A 16,865-nucleotide genomic window follows, 5' to 3' on the forward strand; every position below is an offset into this window, starting at 1 on the left:
GGGGAAACAGGGACGCGGTCAGATTCGCTCCAGGTGGCGGGAGTGAAGAGGGGAGGAGTGAGGCGACGGACGTGCGGGGGCGGGGTGTCCAACACAAACACAAACACGAACACGCTCAGCGTCCCCGGGGAGGGCGGACGACGCCACCTCACCATTCATCGCCCCTGGACCCCGCGGCTCCCCTCGGACCCAGGGCCAGAGCCCTGTGCGAAGCAACCTGGCCTCAGTCAAACGGAAGCGGCCGCAAAAGCCCCGCTCTAGGTAACGGCTGCGGTGGAGCAGCGAACCTCCCTGTGAATCGGTGGGAGACAAGACGGAACAGCAGTGAGGGCGGTAGAGGAGTGAAGTGCCTCTCCTCACCTTGTTACAAGCGCGCTGGAAGCAGCCTACCCATCCCACCGCTGTCAGCTTTGCAATCGCCGCTCCCACCTTCCGCCGCCGCCTGGAGGGAAGCCGGAGCGACGGGGGTCACGGCGGCGGTCAGAGGGTAAAGGTCTTGCTCCCAGCAGCCTTCGCGGTGGATACGTCGCCATCTTGGATCCGCGGGACAAGAAAATTCATGCGGTGAGTTTTTGGTAAATTTTCGGAAGTCTGGCAGCGGGGCGTGCGGCGGGGGCGGCGGATTCGGGGCGCCCGCAAGGCTGGGGAGTGTCCCGGGGCCGGTCCGGTCGCGCCCGGGGTCCGCCGGTAGCGTCCCGGCCCGCCGCTTCCCGTTGCTTTTGTCTCGGCTCCAATCGAGAGAGGGAGAGCGGAGCGGGCGGGGAGGGGGGGTGGCGGCGGTGGAGGGAGGGAGGGGGTGTGTATGGGGGTGGTGGTGGACGGGACGTAAAGCGTCGCTGTACTCGGGCCGCTGCAGCAGCAGCTTCAGATCCTAGGCCCGGTCCCATCTGCGAGTGGCGGGGCTTTCCCAGACTCCACTCCCCCAGGCTCCCGCCAGCGCGAGGAGCCTCTGCTGCCGCGCTGCTTCCTGGGGAAGAAGAGAAGGCGGCAGCGGCCGTGGCCGAGGAGCTCGAGCCCCCTTTAGACGGCTCTGCCGCTTTCCCCGCAGCTGGTGCTGTCTCTGGTTTTTTACATTCTCTCAATACACGTATATCATCTGCCAATTATGTGTATTTCTGTTAGTGTATGTGTAAGTGTCAGATGGGGGACACTGGACTGGCTAACGGGTGTCTGGAGCCTGCAGGCCCTGGGATACCGAAGGCTGTGCATGGTGGAGGGAGAAGGAATGCAACTGCGATGCTGCCTTTGCCACCGCACCGGGAAGGTGAAGCTTCCGTAGTGTTGTAGACTGGGTCCGGATGGTCCTGGGGTGGCGGAGGAACCACAGACGCTTCTGTCTGTGAAGTTGCAAGCCCTAGGTTTGTACTTCCGCAGGGGCCTCTCCACCTTTCGCTGTCGTACGTCTCGCTTAAAAGTTTAACAGAAGAAAAGGGTCGGGTTAAAAGAGGCCTTTGTAGTTGTTAATTGAGGCACTGTTGTCTGTCCGGGAGAAAGCTGATAACTCTTGGTAACTGTGGTCCTTAGCAAAAGCGAATTGTAGTTTTTTTATACAAAGTATTTCCAGGGTTTTAGACTTTGTATTTAGTCCAGGCCTGTAGATACGGTATTACCACCACAAAAGTCTTACATAAGGGTACCACCCTCTCAGAAGGAACCTAAACATCAACTTCCTTCGACTCCTTGGAGACATCTTCACTTTTCAACATCCGGAAGACTAAGTGCAACGTATTTTGTTTCATTTTCATAAAACTCTTGGTCAGAGAATCCCAATCCTTTTAAAATCATTTGAGCAGTTCCTCATGATTAAGTACACTGATTTGAACCCTTAGATTCTGGGCAGAATGGTAAAAAGTAGTCAGTTAACGAGGGAGGCCATACTTGAATTTAAGGTTCAAAATTGAACACAGTTTGTGTCATGCTTGCTAATAGGAATTTTTAGAGCTCAGAATCATAAGTGTAATTCTTGATTTGCCTTTTGAAGCAATATAAGTGGAGAGGATAAAGTATGGGGTGGGGGATGAGATAGAAATTTTAAAGCATCCATTTATATACAAGCTTTATGTTGAATTTGGAAATACTTGGTATACTTGACAACAGTTCTTTCCAAACATCAATGAATACATCTCTTACAATTAGTAAGAGTAAGGTAACTATCGCAGATTGAAAGGGTTAACTAAGAATCATGGTGGACTGAAATGGTTAAGTGTTTATATCCTAGTTCATTGAAATGTTTTATAATGGACCAAGATAATTAGTAAGCTCTGTATGTTGAATTTGCTTAGATTGTAGTTCTTTTGTAATATTAAATCTAAAGAAAAATACAAAATACACTTAAAGACAAAACACTTTCCACTCTACTCACTTATTTCTTGACTTTGTAAGATCCTTATATAATTGTAAAAAAAAAAAAAAAAAAAGGCACTTTTCTCTCGTACTTTGAGAGTTTGAATTGTAATAATTTTTGTGAATACTTTGTGTTTTAGAGAGGAAGTGAGAAACTCTACTAAACTTTTTTCCATCTTGATTAGTGCTTCATCAATACAAATAAGTCAATGTAAACATCTGCGGGCAGGAATCCTTTTCTAAGTATACAGTGTAGAGATATCTGCAAACTAATCTTATCTAAAGGAATGAGAATTGCCTGTTTGTTTAACCAACCAACAAGTACAGCCTATACAATTTTTCAGTTTCTATAATACTTTATATGCTGGAAAAAATGAGGGCAAAATGCATGTGTGTGAGTGATTTATATCCCTTTTGTCGGAGAAGTACCTGATCTTGAAGATAAAACTTAGAATGTGGCTTATCTTATGATGCTGGACAAAAAAACAAAAAACAACTCAGAATGATACAACTTCCTGTATACCTCCCTACAAGAACTAATTACCTTTGTTTTGCTTTATAACTTTGGATGTTTAACTTTCTGATTTTTCAGAGATGCTTTATGGTTATTATAACCTGAAAATTTTTTGTTCAAAAGTAAATAAAAATTTCAGGTGTATGAATAGACATTATTAGAAGTGCTTCTAACCCAATTCTCGTTTGTATTCCTTTATTAGACATTGGTATTAAAAGTACCTATATTTTGAAAGACCATTGCAGAATTTTTTACAACCTGTATAAGTTGTAGTTTTATGTTTTCTAGTGACAGACTTAATTAATAAGATTTTCTGATAATATAAGGAAAATTTATGCCTCATATGTATATATGAAATAATGAGTAAGCATTAATAGGCTAGTGAAAGAAGTTAGTTTATGATTTATTTTCTTGCTCTTTAAAAGCAGTATTAAATAGCTGGTTTTTAGTTAAAATTTGTAACTGTAGAAAGTTCATTCTGTTAGGATCACATATTTGAAAGCAAACTAACAATACCATGTGCTTGCTGGAATAGGTGTTTGAGGACAATTTATGCAAATAGTGATATCTTTTCCTGAGATCTCAGGAAAAGATACTACCAAACATTTATGTTATTTGTTACCTGGATCTGTAGTAGATTTTGTAACACAAAGAGGTAAAAGATCTAAGGTACCAGGTAGGGGAGTTCATGGGCAGAGTTAATATGACTTGTCCTGTAATGTTTGAGTGGAATTACATAGTGTTAATTAAGGGATCTAGTGCTATGGTAGAATTTACTCTGCTTGATGATACAGGTTACTGTTCTTCCTAAGAGTAGTTTCTACCTATGATACTTAAAGGGATTGAATTTCACTGTGACTTACACTAGATATTTTGAAAAGAGCTATACTAAAATTGATATTTATGTCATTGTAGAAAGTTTGCCTTGAAGTGGAATGAAAATTAGGGTTTTATTTCTTTAGTTTTTATGTTTGACATCCTTTGATTTCTATTTTATAATTCAACTCTTGTGACAAATCATGCTGATGTGTTTTTTCATTTATTTACTTTGCCTATACTGTTAGGAATGCCCTGGAAATAGAATTCATACTGTGTTTTCTGACAGCTTGTTCTCTGAAATACACATGCAAATCTGTTGGTATCTGTTGGTGTATCACTTGGGGGGGTGTGCTGCATTGTAAAGTAATAAAACAGTTTACAGTATTTGCTTTTTGTCAAGAGCTCATGACATATAATATGGAAATACAAAAAAGTGAATTATTTAGAAAAAAAGGGAATTTTTCCTTTTCTGGGCACTTTAGTGTTTTATATATGCTTAGACTCAGGATCTAAGTCCGCTTAGATATAGTTAGCTATTTTGGACCTATTTGCCACTTAACCTTGAAAATTTTTCCTTTTCTTATTTTTATTTGTGTGTATGTTATTGGATGTATGTGTGGGGGTTGTATGTGCTTATTTTAGTTATCTGTCACTTCTCTGTTGTTTGATGAACTTCTTCCATAGTCCTCTTTGGTATCACTTTCTTCATAAATCTTTCCTGACTCCCGAAATCCTTCTGCTGTATTGCTTTTTATTCTTCAAACTGCTATTATAGAATGTCATACTGTATTGTAATTCAGTGTCCATCTGGACTGTGAGCACCTGAGAGGTAGGGCTTTGCCTTGTTTATGTTTACATTTCTAATGCTTTCTATAGTGCATAATACCTAGTAGATCCTCAATACGTATCTATTAAACTGAACTCTTGCCAGGTTGTCATTTGACAGTGCTGTTAGAGTGATGTTTCACACTGCACAGATCTGAAGCAACAGATTGGAAAAGTGGTGGGGAGAATGGCAATCTGTATTCCTTCACTTCCTTGAATCCTTTCTTACAGTTTTGCTTCTTAATTGCAAATGGAAAAATACGTAACTAGCTTCTTAGAGAACTGTATGCAGAGTTAGTATGGAATTAAGGGAAGGATGTTAATAATAGAGTGGTTAATATCCTGTTTTGCTTCTGGCAGTATGTTTAGGTCTGTATTTCTCACTGTATTTTGTATGGTTATGGCCATTATTTGAAGGAGGTATTTTGTATTTGTCTTTACAAGGTAACATGTTTACCAGTACGTACCTGTGAGTTCCTATTAGATTTGGGTTTTCTGAAGTTAGATTTTGTTTTTCTCACCGTTTTCCTCTTAATGCGTGGCCCATCAGTAGAAGGCAGGATTTCTGTAGTTTGAATACTATTGTTGTCCTTATGGAAAATCTTATTGGAGGTCCAAAATTTAAAAAGCTCTGAAAGTTGATCATTTGTGTTTTTCTTTTTTCTTTCTTTCTTTCTTTCTTTTTTTGTTTTTTTTTTAGAATAAGTGAGGTGAGAAAATATCAACTGGAATTATACCTGTGAATCTGATTTTCTTAATCTAATTTTCCCACATTTGGATTTTTACCACATATGGAAATATTCACATGTTTAATTGCAGGTATTGCCATTGGCGGGTGTTACATCACGTATGATACATATACTATTTTATTTTTCTGAAATCTGAAACTAATTTTGAGAAACGTCTGGCTTTTAAAGGTTTAAGAGATGGTGAGCCAATTTTGTGCCCACTATAGAAATCAGAACAGGATAGATGACTCCCAGAATTATATTTTAGTAGATATGCTAATGTTGATAATGATTTTAGGAATATTATGTCTTAATTGCCTCTATTTGTTCCAGAGACTTTTTAAAGACTAAGAGCTACTAAAGATAGAGAGTGTATATTTTTTAAGAGGAAATTTGATCCAATGCTCAGAACACCAATCCTTTCTCTGCCTTTTCTGAATGGAAAATGTCTTTCCTTATGCCAAGGAATGATAAAATGAGAGAGAAAATTACATGTCCTGGCAATTGAGGTAACTGTGAGTAGAGTTGCTTGTTTTTCAAACGTCGATATACTACTTTTCCATTTGTATATTCGGATGTTGAAACAAGTCTAGTTTGTATTAGCATCTGGACAAAATGTAATGACTGATTATGTAACACAGTGTGTTTGGGAGAGGAACATTTGGTTTTGTGTCATATCTGTCAAGAATGTGCTTTTGTGTTACTTTCTACATTGTAAATTATGCTTATCCTGCATACAAATTTTGTATTTAGTTTTCTGCTTGTAAGAATCATTCATAGGTCAGTAAAATAATAATAGTAAGTTTACTATGTCATTCCAAGCACCTGACTACTATTGGCTTTGCTACTTAATATTTTAAAAATGTTTTACAGCTTGCAGAGAGGACTTTTATGTACATTATGTTAATTATATGTATATTATTTAAAATAAGTTTAAAACAATATGTTTATAAACAGATCAAACTATTTTGGTCAATATGAAAATTATAAGTTGGGAATTGTGAAGCCCATTCTCATCTTCAGACTGGACTCAGAATCTAGTTTCTTTTCCATTTATTTTAGTGCTGCTTTATAGAGAAAATCCTGATTTATTAAATCAAATAGGTATTAATGGAAGGTTTGTTTTCATTTACATCTGATCATCTTGCAGATCCTGGATATTTAATCAAATTCATATAGAAGTTTGAAAGAGAAGCAACAGTAGGAAATTTTTGTTTCAAGCTTGACTTTCTGGCAGTATCCAACAGCTGCTCATATTTTTAAAAATTATGAGCATTCATTGAGAAACAGTAAAAACTCAGAAGTGAGAATACTATATTATAATGAGAATAGGTAATAAATCATTGATGCCACATTTTACATATTATTGCACCATTATTCTGAGGTGAGCATATGCTGAACAGATTGTTGCACAAAGCAGTGCTTTAGGGGTGTTGTTTTTATGAGACTGAGCATTTCTGGCCTGAAATTAGAAAAAAAAAATTGAAGCCATAACCTTTTTAATCTATGCTTGCTTATGAGAAATTCTAGGTATGTTACGCTTTACACTCAACTTTATTTGAGGTCTGCAGCAAAACCTGACAGCTGAGATTGTCTTTAAAGTGTTTAAGTTTGGTATACTATGCACTTATATGTGTATATCACTCATCTTAAAATGGATGTATGTGTGTAAAAAGATTGTAATCCAATGCTTAAATGAATTTGTGAAGCACAAATTAATGAAACACTAAGGTGTTTCAGAGCATAGTTTGAAAACCCCCATGCTTGATCACCAAAGTCCCTTGCAACAGTAGAATTCTGTGTATTTTAAAAATTAAGGCTTTTTCTATTCCCTGCACATGCAAAATTCATAGAATTTAGCTGTTTTTCAGTAGTATTTGGATAGAAATTGTTTATTAAATTAAATTTAAAGTTTAGGCTCTGCTGGTTATATGTTAGCACTCTAGATGTTTTCAAGTAAATCTTTTAGTAATTTCACTATTTAATTTCTGCTTGACATTGTTATAGGTGTTGAGTATATGATGGTGATCAAGACAAGTCTCCATCTTCATTAATCTAACATTCTGGAAGAGGAGACAGACAGTAAACAAATAAACATACATAATTTGAGGTAGTGGTAATTGTTATGAAAAAATGAAAGGGGATAAAGGTACAGCAATTGATTAGAAATGGAAAAAAAAAAGATTAAGTAGGATGATGGGAGAAGACTTCTGTGGAGGTATCATTTGAGCAGAAACTGAAAAAGGAGAAAGCTGTGCAAAAATGTGGTTGAATGATTTTCCAGGCGGAAGGAATAGAAGGTCCTGAGATAGGGTCGAGTTTTGCATGTTTGAAGATAAGAAATTTCATAAACAATGCTTTCTGCATAAATAGGGGTAAGCTCTAAAGGGGAAAAGAGATGATTAAAGCATAATAATCTGTGTCTTTCAACTTCTGAAAATATTGTGGCAGACCCAGTAATCTGTAATAAGTTTTATAAACAGCAATAGGGAAGAGGGATTATTTTTTATTAAGGTGCCTTGAAATTGTTTTCTACATCAGATGAATTGTGGGGTTTGGGGGGTGGTCTTTCTGGAGTACTGCAAAATTACATAGGTAAGCAAACTGAAAACTTTCCTTAATTCCTGTGTTGATGTAGAATAATAAAACCTATACTTTTCTTAGAAATTAATTAGTAATGATTCTCATATTTAATTAGATTTCCTTGTACAGTCCAATAAATGTTACTTTTTGCTGTGTACTATTAGAGTTGTACTGCATAATTCCTCAAGTTAAATTTTTGTCGTACTGTAGAAACATTCTAGAGTGTACTAACCTTGTTTCAGGGAGTTAATGAGTTGGCTTCAAGGAGGTGATATGTGAACTGGGTTCGGAAGGGTGATTTGGAGTTAACTAAGTGGGGTAAGGTAGGGAATCAGCATTGGAAATGTACAAATTCTGGGAAAATATGCTGGATTTGGAGAATGGTGCTGGTAATCCTCCATAGCTCTTGATGGAATTCTGGGACCTCATAGGAGAAGTCAGTTGAGGGAATGAAGTAGCCATGAGAGGTCTTATCTTTTACATGATGAGGGAACTATTAACCTTTGGGGGAAAAAAATAACAGAAGCTAGTGAGATTGATAAACAGATTCATGCTTCAGGGAAAGGTTTAGATTCCACAGTCGATTTATAATTAAAATTATAAGCTTAATGGTGTAGTATATTTGTGACATTTTTGAAAGTTTCCATTAAGCAAAGTGAGCACTTTGTGTTCATATAAGCAGGATTTTTATTTGTTAAGAACTGTATGACTTTGAAACTCTGTAGTTTGTTTCTTTTAGATAACTTGTTTGTCATACCTATAAAGGAATGCCTACCGTTCAAGGTTTTTCCATTACTGGGATGTAATTTGTTTCATAAGTTTTGGGGCAAAGTTTGAGTATTACCATCTGATTTAATGTGTAGGTATGAGATTTAACATTACTTGGATAAATTGGAATAATACCAAGAAAATCTAAATCAGCAATAAAATCACTATGTAGGGGCTGATATTTATGTTATATTACTAGAAATGCTTATTTTACAATGCTATGATATGTGTTTGTGTGTTACTGAAATACTATACATAGTGCTTGCTTATATTAGTTTGCTAGCATTATTAATTCTGACATGCAAAAACAAATCCTAAATGAATATTTTTAAATAAAAAGAATTGCTTCTCTGAGAATGTCGTTTCAGCAAATTGTTACTTTGTTTTATTTTTATTTTTGTTTTTGTTTTGAGACAGGTCTTGCTTTGTCACCCAGACTGGAATGCAGTAGCATGATCATGGTGCCCTGCAGTCCTGACCTCCTGGGCTTAATCAAACCTCCCACCTGAGCCTCGACTACAGGCCTGTACCACCATGCGCAGCTAATTGTTGTATCTTTTGTAGAGGCAGGGTTCCTCCATGTTGCCCAGGGTGGTCTTGAGCTCCTGTGCTCAAGCCATCCGCCTGCTTCATCTTCCCAAAGTGCTGGGATTACTGGCCTAAATTATTGCTTTTATTGTATGCATTATATACTGTTTTATCATAGCAGAAGTTAATGGTTCAACTATGGTGATTTAGAGCTGCCCACGTTGCCTAATTATTGATTTAGTTCTTTTTTTTTTTTTGAGACGGAGTTTCGCTCTTATTACCCAGGCTGGAGTGCAATGGCGCGATCTCGGCTCACCGCAACCTCCGCCTCCTGGGTTCAGGCAATTCTCCTGCCTCAGCCTCCTGAGTAGCTGGGATTACAGGCACCCGCCACCATGCCCAGCTAATTTTTTTGTATTTTTAGTAGAGACGGGGCTTCACCGTGTTGACCGAATGGTCTCGATCTCTTGACCTCGTGATCCACCCGCCTTGGCCTCCCAGAGTGCTGGGATTACAGGCGTGAGCCACCGTGCCTGGCCCTAGTTCACTTTTGACTGAGTAAAATGGAGCTGATCTATCTGCTGTTAAAAAGAGTTATATTATACTGGAATTTTACATGATGTTCATAATGTCTGGAGCTAATCAGCCTGAAATGGAATCACCATTCTACTGTTTTCAATTAGCTATGTGATTTATCCTCCCTGTACTTTAGTTTCCTCATTTGAAAAATATAGATAAAAAGAAAAATGTAGATAATAACAGTACTTACCCAGTAGGATTGATGTACGGATTAAAGGTTTTTGTGGGTTTTTTGTTTTCATTTTGAAGTGGGACTTGTTAGGTTAAAGAGGAGCTTCTGGCCGGGTGCGGTGGCTCACGCCTGTAATCCCAGCACTTTGGGGAACTGAGGCCGGTGGATTACCCGAGGATTTGAGAATTCAAGACCAGCCCGGACAACATGGTAAAACCTCGTCTCTACTAAAAATACAAAAATTAGCTGGACGTGGTGGTGGGCGCCTATAATCACAGTTACTGGGGAGGCTGAGACAGGAGAATTGCTTGAGCTTGGGAGGTGGAAGTTGCAGTGAGCCAAGATGGAGCCACTGTACTCCAGCCTGGGTGACAGAGCAAGACTCCATCTCCAAAAAAAAAAAGGAGCTTCTGAGGCATAGGAGAATTAGCCACAGTTTATTTCATAGACTGCACTATACTCTTTTTTGTATCAGATTTGTAAATGTAAACAAGCTTGCAGTCTTGCTCTTAGAGTCTAAACATGTTATTCCTACCAGGAATTTTGTTTAGATGACCTTCTGTGAAGTAAGATATGTATTATTTTGAGTAACATAAGTAAATCTTCACATTGCTCTATCTGCAGCACTTGGCAAAGTGCAGGGCACATAATAGGCATTTAATAATTGTTAAGTGGAGTAAATCTTATGGGTTAGGATTCAGACAGACCAGTGTCTACTTTTTACAACCTGACTAATATAGAGTTAGTTGCCTGTAGCAGTTTTTTCCTCTATGCCTGGTTTCTTCCTTAAAATGCATAAAATATCTTCTTGTAAGTGTATTTAGTGGGTTTAAATATCCTGTAAAAATGCTGACAGTCGGTATTTATTGGTGTTGGTTCCCATGCGTTTTCCTTTATGTAGAACAAATACCGCAAAAATCCTGGAAGTTCAGAGGAAACACTTAGCACCTATCATTTATTTTTTGAAAGTTGAGAAATGTATCGTTGAGCACGTGTTCATCTTTAATGAAGAGATAGTATATTATTTTGCAAAGACTTTTACACTTGGATTCAGAAGATGGGTTCTAGCCTGGGCTCTATGAATTTATTAGCTGTGAGCCTGGACAAATCAATTAGTATTGAAGAGCCTCAGCTGTTTAATAATTTATACCTCCCACTGTTGCTGATGACAACTGAGATAATGAAAGCAAAAGTGATTATAGAGCATGTGAAAGTATGATAATTATTCCTGATTATTAGTTATTGTAATAAAACCAGTATAGTAGTCTCCCCTTAATTCAAGTGGAAATATGTTCTAAGAACCCAGTGAATGCCTGAAACCACAGATAGCAATGAATCCTATATGTACTATTCCCCTCCCATACACACGTACCATGATAAAGTTAAACTTGTAAATTAAGTACAAAAAGAGATGAACAACAATAGCTAATAATAAAATAGAACGATTATATACTGTAAAAAAGTGAATGTGATCTCTCAAAACCTCTTGTACTGTACTTGTACTTGTGATCTGTCAGTCTGATAACCAAGATAGTTACTAACGTGACTAAGAGGTGGGTAGCATATGTAGCAAGGATATCATGTCACAGGTAGGATGGAGCGGGATGGCACAAAATTTCATCACACTCCTCAGAATGGTGCTCAATTTAAAATGCATGAATTATTTTTGGAATTTTCCGTGTAATATTTGGACTGTGGTTCACCATGAATAACTGAAACCGAAGAAGAAACCGCGGATAAAGGGATGACTACTGTAGTTTTTTAAGTTGTGTGATTGATTGAATGATTCATTTGTTTTTATCTTGTGATGCTGCTGCATTTGGGTGCTTTGCCCTTTATGCATTTTTATTTAAATAAATATCTGGCTTATCAGCCCATTTGCAGTAGCTCACCCCTGTAATCCCAGCACTTTGGGAGACCGAGGCGGGTGGATCACTTGAGGTTAGGAAGACCAGCCTGGCCAACATGGAGAAACCCTGTCTCTACTAAAAATACAAAAAATTAGCTGGGTATGGTGGCACATGTCTCTAATTCCAGCTATTTGGGAGGCTGAGGCAGGAGAATCACTTGAACCCCAGAGGTGGAGGTTGCAGTGAGTTGAGATCATGCCACTTCTGCACCAGCCTGGGTGACAGAGCAAGACTCCATCTCAAAAAACAAAACAATAATAATAAAAAAAAACTGGCTTATTGAACTTTAGCAGAGGGGAGTTTGGAGAGATTGTGGGAGTGGTAAAAAATGATTCTGCTGTGTTCATCATAGCAGGCCAGTTAATTGAATATTTTTGCATGCTGAAGTCCTGATGCTTTCTGTATGTATTTATAGCAGAAAATTTACTTCATCTTAACTCCTGTTTCATTGGGGTAAAAGATAATCATAATCTTTGAGCTATTCCCATTTTTGTAACTGTATTTGTGTCCTTTTTCTTTGTCATTGTTAGGCAAGCATGGACATCGTGTCAGTTTTTTGTGGACATCATGTCTGTTTTTTGAAATTCATTTGTAATTTATAATTAGAGCATTGGGAATGTCAGTGCAATAGTTTGAAACTTGTGTATTCTTGTGCATATAATGTGTATGAATAACTTACACTGTTCTTTCTCCCTTAAATCTGTAAGCTGTCTTGGGTACTGAGCCTTTTGAAGCATTAAAAGTAAATACCATATAAGGCAAGCAGAATAGTACTAACTAGCTGCAGTAGCAAAGTAAAGAAAGTGAATCACAGAGTGATGAATTTGGAAAATGATTGCTGTGCATTGTAGGAAAAGGCATTGCTTTTTACTGTCATCCTTGTAAAATCTAGTTACTGACATTAAGTATTTGTTATTAGGTCTGCTGATTATTTAGTCTTACACTGTAATAAAGCCACTTGCAAGCAAAATACTTTTTTCTTCTAAAAACAAACTAAAACTCTAGAAACGGGAATACAGCTATCCTAAATCCTCAGTTACTTTGCTCCTCCATTTTAAAAAACTCATATCTAGAACTTATTTATAAAACTTTTATTTGTAATATAAAACATGAATTTCTAGAAGATCTACAGATTCTGGTCAAGATATGACTATAATTTTGATACTTTTAATAATGATTGTCAGGCACAGCAGTATACTCAGGCATCAGATATTCGGTTAACTCTGTTATGTTTACTATTCTTGGAAGATTATTACCACACTTTAGAAAAGCTTTCAATATCCAAGAGTCTTTGCTTAATTCACTGGAATTAACTAAAAGGAATTAGGGAATTCATTCCTCAGAATAGTTTATATCCTAAACTATATGATTAAAAGGCTTTTATTTTTAATTGTATATGCGAACCTTGAAAAAAAATGTGCATGCTGAAATGTCAAGACATGGCAGATATAGTTTTGCTTTTCTGTTACTTAACACTATTTCAAAATAGTTTCTGATTTATCAATTGGCTCAGAAAAAGAATATTTAAGTTCCTTTGCTTTTGAACATGTGATTCAAATTAATGATTTGCAAAGTTTTTATATACTTTGGGAACTTCAGCTTGGAATTCTGAGGTAAATTTTTTTAAAGGGAAGATTCTTTTGCAATGGAAACAATTTCCCTATAACTTATCTGTTTTGTAATTTTGGATTGTTGTATATTGATATATATTATTACAGAATACCAAGGAAGTAATACTGTTATTTATTCGTTTTTAAATTCTTACATAAAATGAATAAATTGTGAGGTTCTCCTGAAGGAGACTTGTGGTAAAAAAGTAGTAATAGCATATGCTTATTATAGAAAAGGTGGAAAAGAAAGATTAGTGAAAGAAGAAAAACCAGTTCCAAGCCTACAACTTAGAGAACTGTTGTTAACTGAGGCAAACATCATCGTTTCCTTTGTATGTGTGTGTTTGTAAGCTCTACAGTCTCTCATTTTTCTGATTATTAAGGTAATATAGAGGGATGCGTAAATGCAGGAGGGTGTAGTAAAGAGCGGGGGAAAGCCACTCAAGAGACTTCCATGAAAGTTTGCATTTTTGTGATGAAGAAATTGAAGTATACTTGCCAATTTGTAGCCTGTATTGAAAACAAACAAACAAAAAATTGACACCAAAAGCATTTTCCAGTACCATATATTTATCCAAAACAGGACTCTTAATGGCCAGAGCATAACTGAATTAGTGATTGTTTATGATTGAACATTTTATTTTGATTTTTTTACTTTTATAAATAGCACTGTGATGAGCAATCTTGTACCTGATTTGTTTGGTACATTTATTTCTTTAGAAGAAATTTTTATAAGTACAGTCATTTCAGAGTATGTGAATTTTGGAGGCAAGCAGCTCCAATGCTTATCCAGTTGCTGTGTCCTTAGTCAGATTACTTTTCAAGCCTTAGTATTCGCTCTGTAAGAATAGGTATCACAGTGATACTTACCTCGGAGGTTAGAAGGAGTAAATGACAATATATGTATAGCATTTAGCACAGCTGATAGGTATACAGGATACTCTCAGAGCGTCTTTCTCCAATACCCTTGTCTTAAGTAGACTCTTCTCCCCTAGCATGTATCGTAATTAGCTATTATGCTAAAAAATTCTGTCTTTCATTCCACCACTAGATCATGAGTAGGGCCAAGTTCAGTATTGTTCATTAATGCATATTTGAAACCTCATACAGGGCCTAACCAATGTGAATATGTTGGATATGTGGAAGATTATCTTCCAAAACTTTTAATATTCAGTTGCTTTTTTCTCTCACAGCAAAGCTGTGCCAGTTTACATTCTTCTCCAGCTCTGTGTGAATTGTGTGCTTTATAATTTACTGTCACTGATACAGAGTATGATTGTGTCAAAAAAAGTTGTAAATTTCAAAGTTATAAACTGAGAATTTAAAAAACATATTTTTTGACTTTTCTGAAGAGGGAATCTTTTATATTCACTTCTATTTTCACATGTTTTCTGTTTATGTTTTTCATTCTTACTAGTAAGAATAAAGATAAAATAAGAGTAATATGTTAGAGTCCTGTCTCTGGTCCCTTCCCAAGCATTATTTCATACTTCCTGGGGTAAAAAAGTAAATAATATCACAAAAATATGAGACACGGTTAATATATAGAAGTACCATATCAAAATTGATCTCCAAGAGGTTTAAACTGGATAAACTTACAGTGAAAAAGTTTAAAAGAATTTTTGCCTCATTTAATTTACTGTATCAACACTGAAAATGTAGGTTAAGATATTATGTAGGCCAGCCAGGTGTGGTGGCTCACGCCTGTAATCCAAGCACTTTGGAGGCCAAGGCGGGTGGATCACCTGAGGTTGGGAATTCAAGACCAGCCTGACCAACATGGTGAAACCCTGTCTTAAAAAAAAAAAAAATATGTTATGTTAAATGCTAAAATTAGATTGTATTTTCACTATTAACCTTATGTTTTCTGGAGGGCTTCACAATCACTTTGATATCTGTGGATATATTTGAAAATAATGAGTACTTTGCTTGTGGGAAGTAGGCAAAGACAAGTGACATTTAGGTATTGTATTAGATTCTATTACTCATTTTTATTAATTTGGCAATATTTATATAACTCCTATTATATGCCCCAAGTGCTATTCCAAGAGAATATAGCAGTGTACAAAATAAAATCTATATAGATATAGATACATATAGTCTGACAAATGGTTGAGTATGTAAGAGGTGCAGATTTAAATAGGCTGGTCAGGGAAGTCCTTTGCCACTGATTTCCCCTCAAGGAGTGAGCCTGTGATGAGGGAGCAATCCTGTGCTTATCCAGGAGAAAGGGCTTTCAGGAAAGGACAACAACAAAGAACAAATAACCAGAGAGAGGCATATTCTTGATGTCTTAAGATTAAAAAATTGCAAAGAAGTCTTTGTGGCTAGAGTATAGTGGGAAAGCAAGAGAATGGTAGATAGATACAGAAAAGGTCAGAGGCAAATGAGGAAAGACTTTGCCAAGCTACCATAATGACGGTTTTACTTAGAGTAAAAGATACTTTGTGTATACTCTTCACAGTTGTTACACGAGGTTAGTTGATTCCCCCCCCCCCCCCATTTTACAGTTAAGAAAATAAGATTCTACTATATAACTGGTAAATAACTTCTTCAAGATCATGTAAGCTGGTAATTAAGATCCGAAGTCAGGTCTTTGACTTCAGAACTTCCCGATTTTTTCATTGCACTGTCCTTGTTCAAGCACACTTCCAGAGGCCTTCAGTTTTACAGTGAAATTCAGACTGGGCCTAGTTTTTGTGTGGATCTAGGGTGAGTTTTCATGCAGGGCTCATTATTTTTTAATATCCACAGGAACTAATACCATTCTTATTTTTAAATCAACTTTGTCAAGGAAGTTTACATATAATACAAGGCACCCATTTAAGTGTTCTTTTTAAATGAATTTTCACAAATTTTTACACCTGTTTAACACCGTCATTCAGATACAGAACATTCCTATCACCCCTGAAGTTCACTGATTCCAGGCAGACCCCAGTGATGGCCCAGGCAACCACAGATCTGCCTTCTGTCAGTATATTTGAGATTTTTATCTAGAGGTTTGAACAAATGGATTTGTAGGTATTACATTGTTTTGTGTGGTCTTTTTGCTCAGCATAATTTTATGACTTTTATGTGTATCAGTTGTTCACTTCTGTTGGATATTATTTTATTGGCTAGTGCTTTTCTAACTCGTACTTGAAACGTGTTTGTTGAATGAATGCATATAATAAATATCCTTTTCCCCCACAGTTTTGCTGCTTTTCTTTATTATGAGGATGCTAAAACGTCTCCTAGATTTTGTATGTTGCTAGACTTAAATTTATGTATGGATTATATGATGAGATAATAGTGAAAAATGTGCATGATTTAGAGCTCAGTATTTGTTAAAAAGACTGTTTCTCTGTTCATTTATCTTAGTACCCTTTTCTAAAATGACCGACTATATGTGAAGCTTCATTTCTGGACTCTCCATTCTGTTTCATTGATAAGTCTATCCTTATGCCAGTATGCCTTGATTACAGTCTGCAATTTTGAAAACAGGAA

General features: G+C 37.0%; 1 protein-coding gene across 7 annotated transcripts in view; it reads left to right on the forward strand.

The window, feature by feature from the left end:
* The first annotated feature begins 442 nt into the window (after positions 1 to 442).
* Positions 443 to 16,865, forward strand: part of CNOT2 (CCR4-NOT transcription complex subunit 2) — a 108,817-nt gene continuing 92,394 nt past the window's right edge. For 4 of the 7 annotated variants that reach the window (XM_032295605.1, XM_032295645.1, XM_032295613.1 and 1 more), the window contains exons 1-2: positions 487 to 564; positions 16,740 to 16,810. The gene's annotated coding sequence lies outside the window, so the exon portion shown is untranslated. Of the gene's footprint in view, positions 565 to 16,739; positions 16,811 to 16,865 lie in introns of all 7 variants that reach the window. The other 3 variants (XM_032295580.1, XM_032295637.1, XM_032295621.1) reach the window with 3 other exon arrangements.

Source organism: Sapajus apella, unplaced genomic scaffold (assembly GCF_009761245.1).
Source record: "Sapajus apella isolate SASKATOON/1434 unplaced genomic scaffold, GSC_monkey_1.0 scaffold2, whole genome shotgun sequence".
In the NCBI taxonomy this organism is placed as follows: Eukaryota; Metazoa; Chordata; class Mammalia; order Primates; family Cebidae; genus Sapajus; species Sapajus apella.